Raw genomic sequence first — 21853 nt, 5'->3', positions numbered from 1 at the left:
GATTCTCTCTCCCCCTGCTCGCATGGTCTCTCTCTCTCTCTCTCTCTCTCTCTCTCTCTCAAAAAGCGAAACAAAAAACCCAGATATATTTATGCTCATAAAATACTAATGTAATTTACTAATAGCTGTCATTTTTAAATAGCTGAATAAATATATTTAATGCTATTCAAATATGTGTAACATAGAAGATATAAACTCTTAATAAGTTCCTAGGATGTTTAGACACAATTATCTCCTTAGCCAGTATTAGGCAAGGTGTTAAGGAATTGACAGAACAACAGACTTGTTGATTTAGGACACTTTCCTTTTCCTTCCTTCCTTCCTTTGCCTTTAGGGAAAATACTCTAATGGCCTCTTTTCTGTCTGTATCCTATCTGTTTTCCCCGAAGAATTTGCCAGTGTTAATTGTTCTCTTTTTAGAATGATTTCCTCCTCTCAGTTTTTCTGTTACCCTAGTCTCAGGATTACTTTCCAATCTGTTTGTTCCTTTGTTTCTTCTAGTAATTTCTCCCTCTCTTTCCTTTAAATATGGATGTTACCCATGTTTCTGACTTTTCCTTCTATGTTATTCTCCACCTTCTGCTGTTGCTACTTTATCTACATCCATTATTCCAGCATGACATATATACCAATGACTTCCAAATCTTTCTGTAGACAAATATATCCTATAGGCCTTTCATATTCTACCCCAAATTGAATCACTATGCACATGGTGAAGTTCAGTTTGAACAGTCACAAGTTGGGAAGCAGAAATGTAGCTCTATGTTCTATCATATCTCATGTACCTCCCCCTCCCCCAAAAGATAGCATATTTATTGGGATGACAATAATTTCAAAATTCCCTCTCAAACTATGAATCTATGGGCGATGGTACATGCCCTAAGTAAATAAGTCTTCTTTCATTGTTCATTTATTAAGTAAATTTTAGGTTAATTGATTATGTGGAGTAATGTATCACATTTTTGTCATAAGAATCATTTAGAGAGCTAGAGATGAATTAATCCCACTAATTAAAAGAGCCTGGTATGGGCCAGTAACTGGGAAATTTGTGTATTTAGAAATATCCTCAGGTGATTATCATGATCAAGAAAATTTGGAAAATGTTGACATGAAACATGCTTTTCTGCTTCCTTTAGATTTTAAGTCTTGAACTACCAATCCCTGAATGATCATCCATGGAAAAGTCTTATCCAGTCCACTTTCAGGAAAGAAAGTTTTCTGAACATCTGGTTTGATAAATTCTCCTCTTCAGAAGCATCACAAGTACTTTATTCTGATTGCTTCCTAGAAGATACTGTTTCATGTTTCTCCTTTCCATTTCTAGTCCAGTGTCCTCTAGATCACATTTTCCTTGGATTCCTTGAGTTGAGACATAGCAATCTAGTTAAATCACTGTTAAAAATTGGTTTCTTATTAAAGGACTGTGACCTTAAGGAACCTTTGTTTCCTTCTGTCTTGTTCCCTTTTCTTCTAAAATTTAAAAAGTTAAGAGTGCTTTGTATGGACTCAGTATTTTGGCCTTTCCACCTTAAATCTCATATTAACAACCTTGTGTATGTCAGCCTGAATTTCACGCTTTATTCTTTATTTTTTAAAAACGGTCCTATTCCCTTTGGCATCCGGGTCCAGATAGTGCCTCCTTCTTGCATGATCTTGGAAACGCTGCCGATGATACAGAGGATGGGAAGAATCATGGAGGATGTCACACCTCCCGGCTGACTTTGCCATTGACCAGAGCTTCAGGCTGTGAGGCTCGGGGATCTTCTCCTTGGGCACAAACGTGCTGATGGGACTGAAGGCTGCGAAGCTGGCGGCGAGTCAGGGCAGCCCCTTCTTGCACTCGTCCCGCACATGGCTGGTGGTCACATCCAGGGCACAGCCGGCCACACCGCCACGTGCCCACCACCACGCCCAGCTCGAGCTCCAGGTGCAGGCTGGGGCTGAGAGGACAGGAGGCGGGCCAAGCGCTCGGGGCACAGGTGGTGGGCAGCTTCAGGAAGAGCAGCCGCCATGCTCTCAGCCGCTCTGTGCGGCTCCCCGTGCGGTCCGCGTAGCTCCTGCCCACAAACATGACGGGCGACTTCCCCTTCCGCAGCTCCGGGGAGCCCCGCAGCTGCCCACGAGCCAGCAGGGCTCTTGCAGGTTGCCCTAGAGTCGAGCGGATTGGCCAGGCCAGGTCACCTGACACCTACGGCTACCCGGAGAGGACGAACTACCTCGGGACGTCTCTCTTGGCCTTGCGCGGGGACCCCCGCCGCGGCGCTCGGCCTTCTGGGAGCTACTCTCCAGGGGCCGCGGGCCTCGCGCCTGATCCCTGCGAGAGGGAGGGGTCGCTCCGTATGTTCTCAGGTTTGAGGGGGGTTGGTCTATTCTCATGCTTTTTAAACTTAACGTTATCAGTCTGTTGTTAGTGTCAGTCTTTTTTTTTTTGTTTGTTTGTTTTGGTAATTTCTCAGTCTCTCAAAATTTTCTCTTTTAAGGCTTCTCTTCTCCCTCTCCTCCTTCCCAAGGGGGTCATCTGGGGGCAGAAGGAAGCTTTTGTGTCCTTGGGGCCGTGGGGAGGGGCATCCGGACCGCAGTCCTTCTCTGTGGCCCCGACCACTCGCTCTCGCTGTTGTGCAGCCCGCTTCTCCAGGTCTTCGGGGCCCGTCTCTGTCTTTTGCAGGTAGGCTGGCTCACCTGTGCATCAGCTCTCCTGCGCTGGTCTCCGCTGAGGTGTGCATTGTCCCGCGGTGGTTTTGAGGTGTGCTCTGATGACTTCTTTCCCCACCACAGCCTCTCTAAAGGTGTGGCTGGCAAAATTCCAGGCCTCTTCGGCCCTCCCTTTCTGCACCTGTCATGCAGAGGCAAACTCACCTTGTATGACGACCCTCAGGCTTTCCTGCTTAGGCATCTCCCCCACTAATTTTTTTTTTCAACATTCATACCGTGCTGCATATTGCTCTACTTTCTTTCTTTCTTTCTTTCTTTCTTTCTTTCTTTCTTTCTTTCTTTCTTTCTTTCTTTCTTTCTTTTTCTTTCTTTCTTTCTTTCTTTCTTTCTTTTTTTCTTCCTTCCTTCCTTCCTTCCTTCCTTCCTTCCTTCCTTCCTTTCTTTCTTTCTTTCTTTCTTTTTCTTTCTTTCTTTCTTTCTTTCTTTCTTTCTTTCTTTCTTTCTTTCTTTCTTATTTTTAAAAGATTATTTATTTATTCATGAGAGAGAGAGAGAGAGAGAGAGGCAGAGACACAGGCAGAGGGAGAAGCAGGCTCCATGCAGGGAGCCCGATGTGGGACTCGATCCCGGGCCTCCAGGATCACGCCCTGGGCTGGTGCTAAACCACTGAGCCACCGGGCTGCCCCACCCCTACTCTCTTTATTGAGTTTCTTTGGCTGATGATTCCCCAGACCAGGCCCAGGAAAGAATCAGATTCAAGATTTTTAAATCTATCCTTTCATTGCCCCTGCAGTGTATCCAAGTATGTTTCCATCACGCCTGCTCTCCCTAAAGGTCTTGGATCCGGGACACTTCAGTCTCAGTGTGTTAGGGTCTTGGAAGATCCAGAGATGGCATACGGAAATCGGACAATTTCAGAAGAGTTTGGTAGAGGGACTTTTTACTAAGGTGTGAGGATACCACAGGGGACAATGCAGGACTCAGGCTAGAAACTGCAGGATGGTTAGGGATGCTTGGTGGATGCAGACAGCCTGCAGCAACCCCACAAGGAAGGAGATAGTAAGTATCCTGACCCCCTTTTCTCCCTCTGATCTTTTCTAGGTGCTCCTCATTGGCTGAATTCAGTAAGAAGCCACAAGGAGGGGAGCCTGTTAATGCAGCCCATCCCTTGATAGAATCCAGCCAGTCTTCTGGGCCATGGAGCAGGTGGAGAATGGATCCAGAGGGGCAAGTGGAATATACCCAGCTAACTCACCTTCCTGGAGGTACAGAGAAAATTCTATGTGTGTGTGTGTGTGTGTGTGTGTGAGAGAGAGAGAGAGAGAGAGAGAGAGAGAGAGAGAGGAGTAGGGGAATGTTCATGGAAATCATTGACTGCAAAGAAATGTTACCAATGGAACAGTTGTTTTACATGTAAGTTATATGTTGTAAGAAAGAAAAGTCTGAGGCCTCTACACAGAATCATATAGCTGTGTGGGGACTATAGCTTGTCCTTTGTAGTTCTTTGTTTCAGCACCAGTCTTGGTAGCTAGCACAGATGAACTATTCAGTAATTATTTATTAATGTCTTTTTGTACTAGGGAAACAAATCTGAAGTCAGGGTGTGTTTACACACAGTGATGGTTAATTTTATGTGTCAGCCTGATTGGCTAAAGGATGTCCAAATACCTGGTGAAACATTTCTGGGTATGTCTGTAGGGTGTTTGGAAGAGATTATTAACATTTGAATCAGTGGATTGAGTAAAGATCTGCACTCATGAACTAATAGTGGGGACCCATTCTGTTGAGGGCAGAGAGAGACAGAAAGGTGATCTCTCTCTTCTTGAGATTTCTACTTTCTGCTGCCCACTGACATTAGAGCTCCTGGTTCTCAGGCCTTCTGACTATGGTACTTACACCAGCATCTCTCCTTCTGCTCTCCTTTTTTGGCCTTGGACTGAATTATACTGACTTCTTTCTTCTCCAACATAGAGATGGCAGATCTTGGGACTTCTAGACTTTCTTAATCATCCCAGTTAATTGCTATAATAAATCTCTTCCAGTGTATATCTCTTTGTATCATATTGGTACTATTTCTGTGGGGGAAGTCCAGTGCACAGTTTCGTTAGTTGAACGTGTTCTCTAAATTGGACAGATGGTTATTGGAACTCCTCTTTTGGCAGTGATTATCCTGTTCAAATAACTTGATTACTTATTTAGTCAAAGAGGAGTGTCCTCAGAATGTCGCCTACAACGTGCCTTTTCTTTGTTCTTTCTTTAGCAGAATTCGTCTATTTACAACTATTTTTTTTCACAATTTTGTTTTGTTTTAAAAAATTTCCACCCCTCCTGTTTCTAGAGCTCTGCCCAGCTGTCTTAAATGAACAGTGACACTGCTTTTGTTCATCCTTTACCGTCTTTAGAAATATGATGCAATTCTTTAGTCTTCGTTGGAGATAATCTTCATGATCAGGCTTTCTCTTCTAACCTCTACTGATCTTGGCAGCCATCCTGGGAACCATCCTCACATTTTCCATGTCAGCCTGTTTTTGGTCTAGATGGGTAATAAGGATGTGGGATGATTATATGCTCTACTGCCTATTCCATAGCTATTGTATTATAAAGCTTACTTTAAAAATCTATCATGGGATGTTATTTCTAGTATATTTTTCTCATTTCTTTCCTCACATAAGTGTACAAATCTTTTTAAGATTTTTATTAAAATACATCTCATTTCAAACTATGTGTACCACTTATTTTAAACCTGTAAACATAATATTATTTCTTCTATAAAATATACTCCAGGAGCAGCAAACTCAGTTACTGTGAGGGGCAGTAAGGTAACAATTGTGTGAAACTGCCAGATCAGAGAAAATAGAGTTGATATTGGACTCTGGAAATAGGAGTGTGTACTTTACCTAAAGGTATTTAAATTTGACTTAAAAACAAAAATGCTTCTCTGGAAAAAATTAATTTAAAAGTTGTCTACAGGCCTAACTCAGTCTCTGATTTAAATCACTGACAAAAACATAATAATATGGAGGCTCTATTGATATTCTTGCTCATTTATTCATTTTGTAAATGTTTATTGAATGCTGCAGAATTCCAGGCATCCATTTAGGTGTTGCACCTCTAAATAGAAATACTAACACAAATACTGATACTAAGAATATATCTTTAACCTTTCTGGCTCTAGTAAAACAGGTGGAAAAATGAATGTCTAATTATAGAACTATGTGGTGGGTTTCCGGAGGGGGTGGGTGACATTTGAGGACACGATCCTTAACATAAGAGCTAATCTCTTGCTTAAATCTCAAAAAATATATTAGTGGACTTGGGAATGTGGGAAAGAAAAGTTTCGGAAAGGTAGACAGGAAACAGATTTTGAAAATCAACAGGTCAAGCAGTCATATTTTTAAAGAGATTCACATGTTTAGAAACATTTGTTACATCTATTAAGCTTAGTACAATTTTAAAAAAGTTTTTCTCATAATGCTAGGGATAATTCATTCTAGGTTATATTATTCTAAGATTTTTAAAAATATTTTTGTTCTGTATTTATAATTAATATTAAATAGTGGTCTTTCTGGAATATCAGGATATGTTAACTACTGGCTTAAGGGAAAAAAGAGAGAAATGATACATCCTGTGTACTGTTACCTTTTTGGAGTTTTATAATGTACACACTAAATGCCCTTTTGCCCCTTTTTTTGTTTTATGCCTCTTTGCCCAAGAATATCTTTTAGTAGCTAGTCATCCAAATTATGAGTCCCAGGACAAATCTTTCCTTCTTTTCCTCTTTTTTCTCTTTCTTCCTTTTATATCTTTCTATCCTTTGCTTTGGCAGAAATGCTACCTGGAAATCTATTTTAATTTGAGATTTCTGCCCTCAAAAACTATGTGAAAATAATCTATTCCTGAGATACATTTTTATTAATTTAATTAATTTTAATTTTTATTTTTTAAAGATTTTATTTATTCACGAGAGACACACAGAGAGAGAGAGAGAGAGGCAGAGACACAGGCAGAGGGAGAAGCAGACTCCATGCAGGGAGCCCGACGTGGGACTCGATCCTGGGACTGTGGGATCACACCCTGAGCTGAAGGCAGATGCTCAACCACTGAGCCACCCAGGTGCCCTTTTCTTAAAAAAAAAAAAAAAAAATAATTTTACATTATAGAAAAACCATCCCCAATACCTTGGGAAATCACATTTGCCAAGAATACGCTTGTAGATTTTTTTTCTCTCTCTTTTTTTTCCTTATATGTGCCTCTGTCTTACAACTTGAAATAATGAACTTACCACATTAAGCATTTTACTAATATCTTATAATATAGGATGCATGTGATGGCTGGTTTTATGTGTCAACTTGGCTAGGCTATAGTACCCAGTGTTCATCCCAACACTATTCTAGATGTTACTGTGAAGATATTTTGTAGATGTAGTTAGTATCTACAATTAGTTGACTTTAAGTAAAGGAAATTATCCTGAATAATATGGGTGGGTCTCATCCAATCAGTTGAAAGATCTTAAGAGCAAAACTAGGGTTTCTCTGAGGAAGAAATTCTGTCTGTGGATACAGCCTTAGCTCCTGCCTGAGAGTTTCTAGCCACTGTCGTGCCCCATGTCTATAGACCCCAGACCTCAACAAGACTTGTTCAGCCAGATCCTAAATTGTAGAAACTAATTCCTTGAAATAAATCTCAATAAGAGGGGTGTGTGTGTGTGTGTGTGTGTGTGTGTTTACTGGTTCTGTTTTTCTGGTGCAAACTTGACTCATACAGATAATCTTGATACTGAGAATAGAGTCTGCTGTAACAAATACCTAAAAATGTGGAAATGGCTTTGGAATTGGATAATAGGTAGAGGTTGAAAGCATTTTGAAGTGCATAGTAGAAAAAGTCCAGATTTCCTTGAAGAGACTGTTGATGGAAATGTGAATATTGAAGGTGTTTCTGGTGAGATCTCAAAAGGAAATGAGGAACGTGTTGTTGGAAACTGAAGGAAAAGCAGTCCTTGTTATAAAGTGGCTGAAAACTTGGCTGAATTGTGATCTACTGTTGGGTGGAAAGTAGAATTTATAAGCTACAAATTTGAGTATTTAGCTGAAATTTCCATGCATAGCTTTGAAGGGACAACTTTTACTTCAAGAGGAAAGAGATAAATTGAGGAAGGAAATCTTAAGCAAAAAGCAACAAGCAGTGGATCATTTGGAAGGCTCTTGTTCTACCCATATTGCTAAATTTGGAAGTTCACTGTTAGAAAAGCATGTATTAGAGATGGGGCCAAGGATGTGGCTGGGCCACCTTTGTTGAAGAGAGTATGTGTGTGACTTATGGAGCTAACTGACCATGTTATGGCGCTAACTGACCATGGAGCTAACTGACCATGTAGCATTCCTGACCAGGAATAGGGATGAGCTTATCTAGGAAGGTCTGTTGACAACTCTTGTCTAATTGTGTAGATTCTCATGAATTACACAGGAGGCTGACAAAGTTTTAGAATATTACTCCAGTAGAAACTCTACCCGCTTGGACTGAAAGGGACAGAGATTGGACAAATGAAAGACTATTAGACTCCCAAATATCCATAAACATGAAAGAGGCTGGAATAGCAGAGAGCTATTCAGCTGCAGACATATAGTTTTCAAGAAAAGAGAAGGACGACTTACAGGGCAGTGCTGCAAATGCAGAAGCAGGGGCTGACAGGAGCTCTACAGACCAATGCCAATGGAGCAACTGTGAGCCTAGAGGTCCATCTCCATGGGTGCAGAGGGAAGAGGTTTGAGGTAAAGAGGATTTTCTCATCCCTGGAAACCATACAGAATTTTCCTTCTTGTATTTCAAACTTGCTTGGGACCAGTGATCCCTCTATATTTTCCATTTTCTCCCTTTTGGAATGGGAATGTGTATCCTATGTGTATTCCTATTTTGGAAATGGAGAACTTGTTTTCTAGTTTTATAGATCCATGGAGAAAGAGAAACTTTGCCCTAAGATGAATCTTACAGAGAGTCTTACCCATACCTGATTTAGATGATGTAGAAGGTGGGATTTGGAATTTCTTTGAGCTGGTGTATATGTATGTATGTATGTATGTATTTATATTTTTAAGATTTTATTTATTTACTCATGAGAGGCACAGAGAGAGAGAGAGAGAGAGGCAGAGACACAGGCGGAGGGAGAAGCAGGCTCCATGCAGGGAGCCCGCCGTGGGACTCTATCCCGGGTCTCCAGGATCATGCCCTGGGCCGAAGGCAATGCTAAACCACTGGGCCACTAGGGCTGCCCTAGCTGGTTATAATTTAGACAAGATTTTGGATTTAGAGTAATGGAGACTTTGGGGGATGCTGGGATAGCATTAATGTATTTTGCATTTGAGACTGACATAAATTGAATAGTGTCTTTCAAAAAGATAGGTCTAAGTCCTACACCTGGCATCTCTAAGTATGAGCTTATTTGGAAATAGGGTCTTTGCAGATATAATTAAGGACCTTAGGATGAGATTACTCTGGGTTTAGAGTAGACCCTAAATCCGATGACTAGTGCCCTTATAAGAGAAAGGAGAGGAAGATTTGAGACACACAGAGACACAGAGGAGAATACACAAAGAACAAGGCTACGTGAGGTTGGAAGCAAAACTAGGGGTACTGTTTGTATAAGCAAAGGAATGGCAAGGACTCTGACAGCCACCAGAAGCTGTAAGAGAGGCATGAAATAGTTTCTGTCGTTGAGTTGCCAAAAGGAATGAACCAGCTGATACCTTGATTTCTGATTTCTGGCCTCCAAAATTGTATGAGACTAAATTTCTGTTCTTTTAAGTCAGGTTGTGGTGTTTGTTATGCAACCCCAGAAAACTAATACAGTGTATGTTCCAAAAAGATAAAGTATTCATATTTTGCTCCCAAGGTATATACTGCTTTTTAAAAAACTTTTTAATTTTAATTCCAGTATAGTTAATAATATTTGTTAGTTTCAGGTGTACAATATAGTGATTCAGCAATTCTGTACCATATGCAGTACTCATCATGATAAGTGCACTCTTGATCCCCATCACCTATTCCACCCACCCCACCCTCTCCTAGTAACCATCAGTTTGTTCTCTATATTTAAGAGTCTGTTTCTAGGTTTGTTTCTCTTTTTTTCCCCCTTGTTCATTTGTTTTGTTTCTTAAATTACACATCTGAGTGAAATCATATGGTATTTGTCTTTTTCTAATGGACTTACTTCACTTAGCATAATATTCTCTAGCTCCATCATGTTGTTGCAAACGGCAAGATTTCATTTTTCTTGATGACTAATATTCTACGTGTGGCATATGTGTGTCTGTGTGTGTATACACACACATATACATTTTCTTTATATTGATGGACATTTGGACTGCTTCTGTAATTTGGCTATTATAAATAATGCTGTGGGGGATCCCTGGGTGGCTCAGCGGTTTGGCGCCTGCCTTCGGCCTAGGGCGCGATCCTGAAGTCCTGGGATCGAGTCCCACATCGGGCTCCAGGCATGGAGCCTGCTTATCCCTCTACCTGTGACTCTGCCCCCCTCTCTCTCTCTCTCTCTCTCTCTCTGTGTCTATCATAAATAAATAGATAAATCTTTAAAAAAAATAATGCTGCAAGAAACATGTGGGTGCATATGTCCCTTCAAATTAGTGGTTTTGTATTCTTTGGGTAAATGCCCAGTAATGTGATTACTGGGTCATAGAGTAGTTCTATTTTAATTTTTTGAGGAACCTCTGTACTGTTTTCTGCAATGATTGTACAGTTTGCATTCCTACCAAAAGTGCATGAGGGTTCCTTTTTCTCCACATCCTCATGAACATTTGTTGTTTCTTGTGTTGCTGATTTTAGCCATTCTGGCAGGTGTGAGTTGCTATCTCATTGTAGCTTTTTTTCTTTTTAAGATTTATTTGTTCATTTTAGAGAGAGAGAGCAGGGAGAGGGGTGGGGAGAGAGAGGGAGAGAACCTCAAGCAGACTCCCTGCCAAGCATAGATCCCAATGCGGGGCTTGATCCACGACCTCAAGACCATGACCTGAGCCAAACCAAGAGTTGGAAGTTTAACTAACTGTGCCACACAAGTGCCCCCATTGTAGTTTTGATTTGTATTTCCCTGATGGCAAGTGATATTGAGTGTCTTTTCCTGTGTCTGTTGGCCATCTGTGTTTTCTTTCTTTCTTTCTTTCTTTCTTTCTTTCTTTCTTTCTTTCTTTCTTTCTTTCCTTTTCTTTTCTTTTCTTTTCTTTTCTTTTCTTTTCTTTTCTTTCTTTTCTTTTTCTTTCTTTTCCCTTTCTTTCTTTCTTTCTTTCTTTCTTTCTTTCTTTCTTTCTTTCTTTCTTTCTTTCTTTCTTTCTTTCTTTCTTTCTTATTCTTATTTATTTGAGAGAGAGAAAGACAACACAATTAGGGGGAAGGGCAGAGGAAGAGGGAGAAGCAGACTCCCTGCTGAGCAGGGAGTCTGAGGCAAGACTTGATCCCAGGACCCTGAGATCATGACCAAAGGCATATGCTTAACTGAGCCACCCAGGTACCCCCATCTATATGTTTTCTATACTATGTATTTTTGAGTTGACATGTCAAGTAAGTTAAGAATGGAATTAAAAGACTTATTTTACCAGGAGTGCTATACTTTCCATATTGGAAGAAATCTATGATATTAAAGAGTTGTGAATGGGGACAGTGATGATGTAATCCAGCGATCCCCAACATTTTCTCCATTGGAACAAACATCAAGGATGATTATGTTTGTATTCAGAACACTGTCATCAATATACTCTGATTTGAGAAATGCTGGAGAGTTTCATAGCAAGTAAAGCCTATAGAGCTACAGACTTTTTTTTAAGCCTCTACTAGCCCTATCATTTTCTTTTTCTTTCTTTTTTTTAAAGATTTATTTATTTATTCATGAGAGACATGGAGAGAGAGAGGGGCAGAGACACAGGCAGAGGGAGAAGCAGGCTCCATGCAGGAAGCCCGATGTGGGACTCGATCCCGGTACTCCAGGATCATGCCCTGAGCCAAAGGCAGACATTCAACCACTGAGCCATCCAGGCGTCCCATAGCCGTATCTTTTTCCTTTAAAAATATGTACATAGATAAGGTCACTAAGAAATTTTCAGTTAGAAAAATATAATTTATGAGAATTACAATAATTCATAATCACCCAATTCTTAAGAGTAAATAAAGGCTATTATATAAAGTAGACTGTGTGTGATGAGCAACTTCATCTTTGTTATTTGAAACTACTTCATTTATTTCACCCTAAAGCAAGTGAAGTACCAGTGCCTGATCTTGATTTTATAGTGGAGATAACTGGAACAGCTATACAGTTTTAAAACAAAATTATCTGTGAATCTTGGTAATTTAATTATTATTAGGTTGAACTACTTGTGACACATGGCCCAGTTGCTTTTGTTATAACAGTGTCATGAAATTGGGGTTGCTAATTGTTGCACTAGTTCAGCTCTGTCTTTTTTCAGAGATTAAAACTGAGACCTAAAGAGTAATTTACTTAAGACCTCATGGTCTACTAATAACAGGACTGGGACTGGGCTGGGGGAAGTGGAGAAATAAATCAATATGGAGTGCATACTATGCACCTGGTGTTGTCCTAGGCATTTTCTATACATTCTCCCCAATTTTCACAACTCTTCAAAGTAGATGTTAATTTTTTCACTGTGCAGTGGAGATAATAGATTCTCAGACAGTTTAACAGCTTGTTTAATAACATACAGCAGATAAGTCACCCAGCAGGGATTTAACACAGGTCTAAATCTTCTATTATGCTGCTGTGCTTAAAAATAGAACCCATGTCTCTTAACTTCAGTTGTATGCTATAACCAGCATTAAATTTTCTCTCTAATAAAAAAAAAAGGTTATAAAAAGGCATATCTGTGCACTATTCTGGTATTATCAGGATGTATTCCTACTCACATAGACTTATATTTGTCTCCATAATTAGTCACATATTTTGCTGATGATTTTCAGATCAAAGTAGCACTCTCCCTGTGTTTGAGGCAACTATTGGTAGCTATTGACAAAACAATACTTGGATCAATCAAAAAGGGTCAGGAATGTTAACAAAATCACTGAAAATGATTGATCATTTCTCCAAACACACCTAGTTGACACTTTTTTTTTCTTTAATACTAGTAGAACTTAATTGTTATTTTGGCACTTTGTTGTATTGACCTTAATTTAATCATTGAAAAACTGATTAATGAAATAATTTAGGTAAAATTGCCTTTAGTGAATGACATGAGGTTTAAGTGAAATCTTAAAAAAAACTAATATTTTACCTGCATTAGTATAGTCAATCAACTACTGAACCATACCCATTATTTTGTCTATATTGTCTTTATAATAAATGTAAATTATAACTGCAGTGATAATAGATTTCTTTTATCTGTCGTATCTCCATATAAACTGCCATTAAATAATTTGTTTTGGAAGATGAATGGCAAGCTATAACATTTCTAGTTCAAGAGTTGTGTTCAATTACATTGCTTTTTACAATAACAAGAGTTATGGTCAGAGGTGTTAGAATAACTTTAATTGTGCTTATTTCATTTATGAACTTTCTTTTGTGCTATTAGTATCAAATTTTTTAAACCACAAATAGCAATATTTGTTGTGCCCAAGATTGCGAATCCGAGAAACCACCAAGGAGCTGACACTGATGCAAGCGCACGAGGGTTTATTTACAAGCTCGAGCTTGGGTCCAAGTATACCCGACACAGCGGAGCAGGGACTTGGACCCCAAAGTGGGTTACAGCTGGGTTTTTTTATAGGCTGGTCTAGGGGATTTTCAGAAGGGGTGGAGGAATTTCTCAAGTTCTGTTTACATTTTGATATGGGGCTTTAAAGGGCATTAAGCTGTAAGCTGTTTTCTTCCTGTAACTGAAGTAATGTAAATTTCAGCTCTTATTTACAGGGGCCTGGGATGGCTGTACTTGTGCTAACGCTAAACTTGAGGTGGAATGGCCTTGATTTTTCTCGGCCTCCACATATTATTTTATGAAGGGTTCACCTTTCATCTAAGAGTTGTTTTTATCATCTAAATTAACCATTTATTTTTCATGAATGTGTTATATCTGTCATTTATCTATCCATCAGTCCATCTTTTCTATAAACCTATCTTTTTTTTAAACCTATCTTTAAATAGTAGTTGATTTGTTGAAACAATCCAAGTTTTACTCTTTAAAATTCACTTCAGAAAGTTTAGTGAGTTTGAAATCATAAGAGACCTCAGTATATCTCCATATAAAATAGAAGAGAAGTTACATTCTAATAGAAATTCAGATTTTCCTTAGGGTTTAGGTTGATACTATTGAACTAACAGAAACTTTTAAAGCAAAATTATGAGTCTAGCTGTGATAGACCATGTCAATTATAGATTAAAATGTTTTGAATGATCCAAACTAAATACAATTTATGTCTTTTTTTTCTTCAGAATAATAAGTAATTAAAGTGAACACTGTCATAAGGAAGGAAAAAATTTATGGCTGACTACTGAGTTTTCCTATATGGCATACTGCTGCTGCTTCAAATCCTTTGTGGATTTCTCTAATTAGAAGAAAGGAAGGTAGGAAGGAATGGAAAAACTCTTAAATATGCTATAGTAAACCTCTCAGAGTGACTTGATTTTCCACAGGAGTGCTTTAAAAACCTGGTGGAGGGGATCCCTGGGTGGCGCAGCGGTTTAGCACCTGCCTTTGGCCCAGGGTGCGATCCTGGAGACCCGGGATCGAATCCCACATCGGGCTCCTGGTGCATGGAGCCTGCTTCTCTCTCTGCCTGTGTCTCTGCCTCTCTCTCTCTCTCTCTCTGTGACTATCATAAAAAAACAAAACAAAACCTGGTGGAGGTGTGAAGGAAGCAGGATTAGGAGAGGGAGAAGTTGAACTGGGAGGCACTTGAAATAGAGATCTCAGCTGTCCTAGGGAGAGATCTGGAACTGTAAGGATTTCTTTTTTTTTTTTTCTGTAAGGATTTCTAATTGAGTTAAAGGGCTCTGTCTTTATTTTTTATTTTATTTTTTAAAAAATGAATCATTATTGTCTTTTTTTTTAAGATTTTATTTATTTATTCATGAGAGATACACAGAGAGAGACAGAGGGATCTCTATAGCTTCTGCCAAAACTTTACTAAGCCTTGAGAATTGCCATGTTACTGTTGTGTGATACAAAAGAATTCTTTTATTTTGTCTCTTTTCTTCCCCACCTTTCCCTTCTCCTTCACAGATCTCTTTTTTGTCTCCTTATTCTTCGTTATAAGCTTACCCTTATTTATTTTTTAAAAAGATTTTATTTACTTATTTGAGAGACAGTGCATGAGAGAGCACAATTGGGGGAGGGGCAGAAGGAGAGGGAAAGGAAGAGTCAGAAGAGGAGGGAGAAGCAGGCTTCCCGCTGAGCAGAGAGCCTGACCTAGGCTCAATCCAAGGACCCCCAATCATGACCTGAGCCAAAGGCAGCTGCTCAACCAACTGAGCCACCCAGATGCCCCAAGGCTTACCTTTATTTTATGCTCCATTTTCATAATCTCTTTTACATTTTTTCGTATTTTCTTTTTCTTCTTAAGTGTGTATCATACGTAGGACACTGTTATATATTGTAAGGTACACAAAGATGACAAAAAAGGATTACTGCCCTCAACCAACTCATATTCTTGAATGGTAACACTTTTTACCAATAGCTTTCTTTGAAATTAAAAAATAGAATTAAGTCAAGAGAAAATTTCTAACCTTTCTACCTGGACAACAAATAAATGGTATTATTTTCAATAATACTAGATACTTTTTTAGAAAAGCAAAATCATTTGTGTTTGTTTTTAATATATCTATACATGAAAATGGTTTAAGTCCATTTTAAAAACTGAATTATTACACTATTTGAAATTCTGTGGACTGCTTAAAATCAAATATCCAATTCCACTAAAAGTTAAGTTTAATGGATTTTTGTCAATTTCACTTTCTATTTTGTTCTTTCTTATAAAAGAGCCACCTCAGAGGATTATTCACCCGTCGTTATCTAGAAATCCTTTATTTCTACTCTCTAATATAATAGGTTGTCAAGAACTGTGACAATTGTAAGATTTTACCCTGCTTGCAAGATAAGAAGTTAGCCTACCACAGTTTTGTAAATGCTGTCAGAAGATGCAAGACTCCTGGGTCAAAGTTTATTACTCACAGAAATAGCAGTGGCAGGAGGATCATCCACATCCCATATCAGAATCAATTCTGGCAGCTAGATCAAATTGGCTAGATGGGAAGGGCTACCCTTATCTGAATCTTACAGAAAGAAAAGTTTCAGTGGCCATTACTGATGGCCAACTTCCTGAAAAGACCACTGAAATGATATGTTGGTTAAGCAAAGTGAAGTTTATTATTTTCCAGTAAGGGAGGCCATCTTTTTGACAGAATCTTAGTAGTATCTTATTTTACTTTTTAAAGATTTTATTTATTTATTCATGGAGACACATAGAGGCAGAGACATAAGCAGAGGGAGAAGAAGGCTCCCTGTGGGGGAGCCTGATGTGGGATTTGATCCGAAGACCCCGGGATCACGACCTGAGCCAAAGGCAGACACTCAACCACTGAGCCACCCAGGTGTCCCCTTAGTATTTTAAAAGAGGAGAGATTAAGGGCAGGTGTTTATAAGAATTTGGGGTCTGGTTTTAGGAGGTCTTTCATTGATGGGGTTAATTGGGATTGAACAGCCCTCATGATATAATAATTTAAGATGAGTAAGCATAGCAAAGTGAGAGTTTTGCAGTAAGTTTAGATACATAGAGAGTCATTTAATAGCCAAGTAATCGATCCTTTTGAATTATGTGTTGTCCATAGGAGGAGCTATTTATTCTGATGAACAATTCTTTTGAGAGGAGGCTGGTTGAATAGTTGGCTATTTGGATGAATGGATTTTCAGGATTTCTACAACTTTACCTAATTTTACAAAAATTTCCTGCTATAGTAAAGTCAAGTTCATATGAACAATCTTGGTTCTTGATCCCATTAAGAAGTTAGTTGTAGGCAGCTTGTCTCTCAAGGCATAAATTCATTAGGCCACAGAGATTGTTTAATTGATTAAATGGAAGAAAATTCATGGACAGGAGAGATGAAGATGTAATCTGGAAAAAGAGGAGCTACAGGCCAAGCAGAGAGGTGGAAGCAAGGGTGTTATGGAATGACCGGCCTATTTGTTGAATCATAAGATGTCAAGCAAATGGAGTGAGCCTCAAAATCAGAACAGGTAGGATAAGACAGTCCAGGGCATTGAACCCTAGACAACAGGAAATGTGAGAGTAGCTTGTGTGGCTACTCAAAGGCACCCGAACCAGTTAGGCATGTGCAGTAAGGTAAAAAAAAAATTGTCTGGTTTTTGTCTGGTGTTCCTGGCAGGGAGCTCCTAAAACTAAAACCCCTTGGAATCTCCTGAGTGATAAGAATATCTTTATTATGCTAATGCTGTAACTCATGATGGGTCCCTAAATAGCTTCAGGTTGCAGGCTGGTCATCAGAAGAACCAACTATGTGATTAGAAATTTGTGACTTTGGGTCAGCCTGACCTCAGGGGAGGAGAGGATAGTTGAAGATTGGGTTCAGTCATGTGGCCAATATTTAATCAGTCATGCCTGTGTAAAGAAACCCCAATAAAAAAAAAAAAAAAAAGAAACCCCAATAAAAACTCTGAATATTGAAACCCAGTGGAGTTTCTTGGTTGGTGAACACATAGATGCGCCAGAAGGGTGACATGCCCTGATTCCATGAGGGATAGCATGCAAGTTCTGCATGCCCTTCTAGACCTTGCTCCATGAATCTCATTTGTCTGGTTCTCATATGGGTATCCTTTTTAATAAAATGGTAATCATAAGTATAGCACTTTCCTAAGTTCTGTGAGTTGTTTTAATGAATTATTAAAGAGGGAGGGGATCGTGGGGACCTCCTGAGTTGGAAGCCAGTTGATCAGAAGTACAGGTGCCTGGTGGACCCTCAGAGATTTGCAGCTTGCCTTTGAAGTGAGAGCAGTCTTGTGGAAAACTGAGTCCTTAAACTGTGAAGTCTGATGCTAACTAACTTCGTGTCATAAATGAATTACAATATATTCATTTGGTATTAGACCATTTTGTTGTGCCAAAGATTGTGAATCCGAGAAACCACCAAGGAGCCGACACCCATGCAAACACACGAAGGTTTATTTACAAACTCGAGCTTTGGTCCAAGTACACCCGACACAGTGGAGCAGGGACTTGGACCCCGAGGTGGGTTTCAGCTGAGTTTTATGGGCTGGTCTAGGGGACCTCCAGAAGGGGTGGAGGAATTTCTCAAGTTCTGTTTACATTATGATATGGGCTTTCAAGGGCATTGAACTCTGTTCTCATTCTAATATGGGGCTTTCTAGAACGTTAAGCTGTAAACTGTAAGCTGTTTTCTTTAACTGAAGTAATGTAAATTTCAGCTCTTATTCACAGGGGTCTGGGATGGCTGTACTTGTGCTAACACTGAACTTAAAGTGGAATGGCCTTAATTTTCTCGGCCTCCACACATTTGAGGTGGAAACAGAATAGAGTACCACTGAATGAATAATTTCCCCAGATTAAAGTGGGAGGAAATTTTCAGCTGCCTTGGGTATAGAAAGCAGGAACTGAGAATTATATTCTTAGTAAAAATAGGAAAAATAAAGAGAAGCATAAATATATTTTTTAAGATTTTATTTATTTATTCATGAGAGACACACGCACAGAGAGGCAGAGACATAGGCAGAGGGAGAAGCAGGCTCCATGTAGGAAGCCCGATGTGGGACTCGATCCTGGGACTCAAGGGAATCACGCCCTGAGCCAAAGGCAGACGCTCAACTGCTGAGCCACCCAGGCATCCCTAAAAATCTTTTTAAATAGTTTTGTTAAAAAAAATCATTAAAGTTACTTCTTTTCCTTAAGAATTATCGCATTACTTTCAAATTCAGAAATATGTACTATGATCTTTGTTTTTTTATTTTTTTTTTTTTGTGTGTGTGTGGTTTTGCTTCTCTGTTTCAGCCTTTTGATAATGGCTAATACAACTTTCTAGCAGTGTAAAACTTTATTCTTTTTTTTTTTTTAACTAAGGATATTTTCTAAGTATAACAGAACAGTTCATAATTAACTTGATTTCCCCAGATATTTTGATGTTAAAAGTAAGGAGGAAAAGTAGAGATGCAGAGGATGTATATTCAAAATTCCTATCAGGATACTCGCAGTAGCCTCAATCACTAGAGGCATTTCACTTCCTTTTACACCTGCAGCTATATAAAGCAGTAGTTCCCTAGCTAATTGAAATAAAATAATACTGAAATTGCCAGAGGTGAAATGTTCAAAATGCATGCTTTGCTGCTAAAAACATATCAGTAACATTTGAGATTTTTTTCTATTTTATTTTTATTTCTATAGTAAAGAGAATATCTGCTATCACAGCAAGAATGATGGAAGATACATACAACCAAGTCTCTCTGCTTCAATCTCACGTCATAAAATGTGGGGAAATTGGAAGAACATTTTGCATGCATTCTTGTCATCACAAAAATCTTGGAAAACTTTGTAAAAGCATCTTTATTGATTTTTGGGAGTATGTATCTCTGTTGTTTGTGAAAATGACTTGAAACAGAGATCTAAGTTATTTTTCAGACTAGATCAGGACTTATATATAACCTTTATACTATTGCCAGAATTTTTCATTTGTATCAAAGTCTTCCCTAGAAAATGCTACCATGACTTTGTAGTTCACCATACCTTTATCAAAAATTGCTGCTCATTACAAAAGAAATTCAGCAGGTTGAGTTTTGTAAAGAAACTGGGTGAGAGATACCGGCAAACTTAAAATTATTAGACTAAGAATGCTAGTAGCTTTAATAAAATGTGAAATATATAGAGTGTATAAAAGAGTATAAACCATGTTTTAGAATCAATTGCTAATTTACACCTGATTAAATTATAGTATTAGGTTTGTAAATGATCATTTTTCTGATTATCAAATTTATATTTTTTATCTGGCATTCTTTCCCAAATGAGAGGCTTCTCTTTAAGTTTTTTTTTCTCTCTTTCTCCTTTTTAGATGAACTCACATATTTAAAAAAATTCAGTGTATTTTATACATTATTACCATTACTATAGTCCTCAAATTTTCACCAGTTTGTGTCTCAGTCCTATTAATAGCATTATTGAGATATAAAGTACACTGTAGTGTTTTGAGTACAAGTGACATACAGTATCCTTCCTATTAGTTTCAGGCATACATTATAGTGACTCAGTATTTTTACATATTATGAGAGGATCCTAATGATAAATCCTAATGATACCATCTGTCATCATACAAAATTATTACAGTATTATTCACTTTACTTTCTATGCTATACGTTACATCCTCATAACTTATTTATTTTATAATTGAAAGTTTGTACCTCTTAATCCCCTTCACCTATTTCTCCCTTTTCCCCAACCCCTTCCAACTGGTAACCAATAGTTTCGTATATCTGTTAGTTTGTTTTTGTCTTGTTTGTTCATTTGTTTTATTTTTTAGATTCCACATATAAGTGAAGTCATGTGGTAGTTGTCTTTTCTCTGACTTATTTCAATTACCATAATATCCTCTAGGTCTACTCATGCTGTCTCAAATGGAAAGATTTCATTCTTTTTTATGGTTAAGTAATATATATATATATATATATATTATATAAATATAAATATATACTAGGTTTGTAATATATATATATCTCCCACATTTCCTTATCCATTCGTCTATCAATGGACACTTAGAATGCTTCCATAATTTGGCTATTGTAAATAATGCTGCTATAAACAGGGGTGTATATATCTTTTTAAATAAGTATTTTCCTTTTTTTTTTTTTTTTAGTGTTTTCATTTTCTGTGGGTAAATAAACAGTAGTGGAATTACTGAATCATGTGGTAATTCAATTTTTAATTTTTTGAGGAACCTCAGTATTGTTCTCCATATTTTCTGCAGCAGCTGAACCAGTTTGCATTCCCATCAAAAGTGCATGAAGGTTCCTTTTTTTCCTTTTCAAGTTCCCTGCCCATTTTTAATCAGATTTTTTTTGTTTTTTTGGTGTTGAGTTGTAGGGGTTCTTTATATATTTTGGATATTAACCCATTATTGGGTATATCATTTGCAAATATGTTTTCCCATTCAGTATATTTTCTTTTGTTGATGGGTTTCCTTTACTGTGGAAAAGCTTTTTATTTTGGTGTAGTCCCAATAGTTTAATTTGTTTTTGTTTCCCTTGTCTTAGGAGACACATCTAGAAAACTATTACTATGAATGGCTGATGTCAGAGAAATTACTGTCTCTGTTCTCCTCTAGGATTTTTATGGTTTCAGGTCTCATGTTTAAGTCTTTAATGCATTTTGAATTTATTCTTATATATGGTTAGATAGTAGTCTGGTTCTATTCTTTTACATGTAGCTGTCCAGTTTTCCCAGCACCATTTATTGAAGACTGTCTTTTCTTCTTTGTATATTTTGCCTTCTTTGTCATAGATTAATTGACCATATAATTGTGGGTTTATTTCTGGTTTCTCTTCTCTATTCTGTTATGTTGATGTATGTGTCTATTTTTGTGCCAGTACCATAATGTATTGATTACCATAGCTTAGTAGTATATAGTGAAATCCAGTTTTGTTTTTATTTTTTAAGATTGCTTTGGCTACTCAGGATCTTCTGTGGTTCCATATAAATTTTAGTATCATTTGTTATAGTTTTGTGAAAAATGCTGTTGGGATTTTGATAGCAATTTCCTTGAATCTGTGGATTGCTTTGGGTAATATGGACATTTTGACAATACTAATTCTCCAATCCATGAGTGTGGAATATTTTTCCATTGTTTGTGTCATCTTCAATTTCTTTTATCAGTGTTTTATAATTTTCACAGTATGAGTCTTTTACCTCTTTGGCTAAGTTTATTCCTTGGTATTTTGTTTTTGTAATTGTAATTGTGCAATTGTAAATTGTGTTTTTTTCTAAATTCATTTTTCTGTGACTTTATTGTTAGTGTATATAAATGCCACTGATTTCTGGGTATTAATTTTGTATACTGACTTTCTTTAGTAGTTTTTTTGTGGAGTCTTTAGGATTTTCTTTTTTTTTTTTTAATTAATTTATTTATTTATGATAGTCACACAGAGAGAGAGAGAGAGAGAGAGGCAGAGACATAGGCAGAGGGAGA

At 38.0% G+C, this 21853-nt stretch overlaps 1 long non-coding RNA gene across 1 annotated transcript in view; it reads left to right on the top strand.

The window, feature by feature from the left end:
• The first annotated feature begins 2403 nt into the window (after positions 1–2403).
• Positions 2404–21853, top strand: part of LOC140621491 (uncharacterized) — a 291722-nt gene continuing 272272 nt past the window's right edge. The window contains exons 1-2 of the long non-coding RNA XR_012021210.1: positions 2404–2665; positions 3754–3917. This is a non-coding gene — a long non-coding RNA (uncharacterized lncRNA). The remainder of the gene's footprint in view (positions 2666–3753; positions 3918–21853) is intronic.

The sequence above is a fragment of the Canis lupus genome, chromosome 30 (genome assembly GCF_048164855.1).
Source record: "Canis lupus baileyi chromosome 30, mCanLup2.hap1, whole genome shotgun sequence".
Taxonomy (NCBI): domain Eukaryota; kingdom Metazoa; phylum Chordata; class Mammalia; order Carnivora; family Canidae; genus Canis; species Canis lupus.
This window is presented reverse-complemented; position numbering and strand designations above follow the sequence as displayed.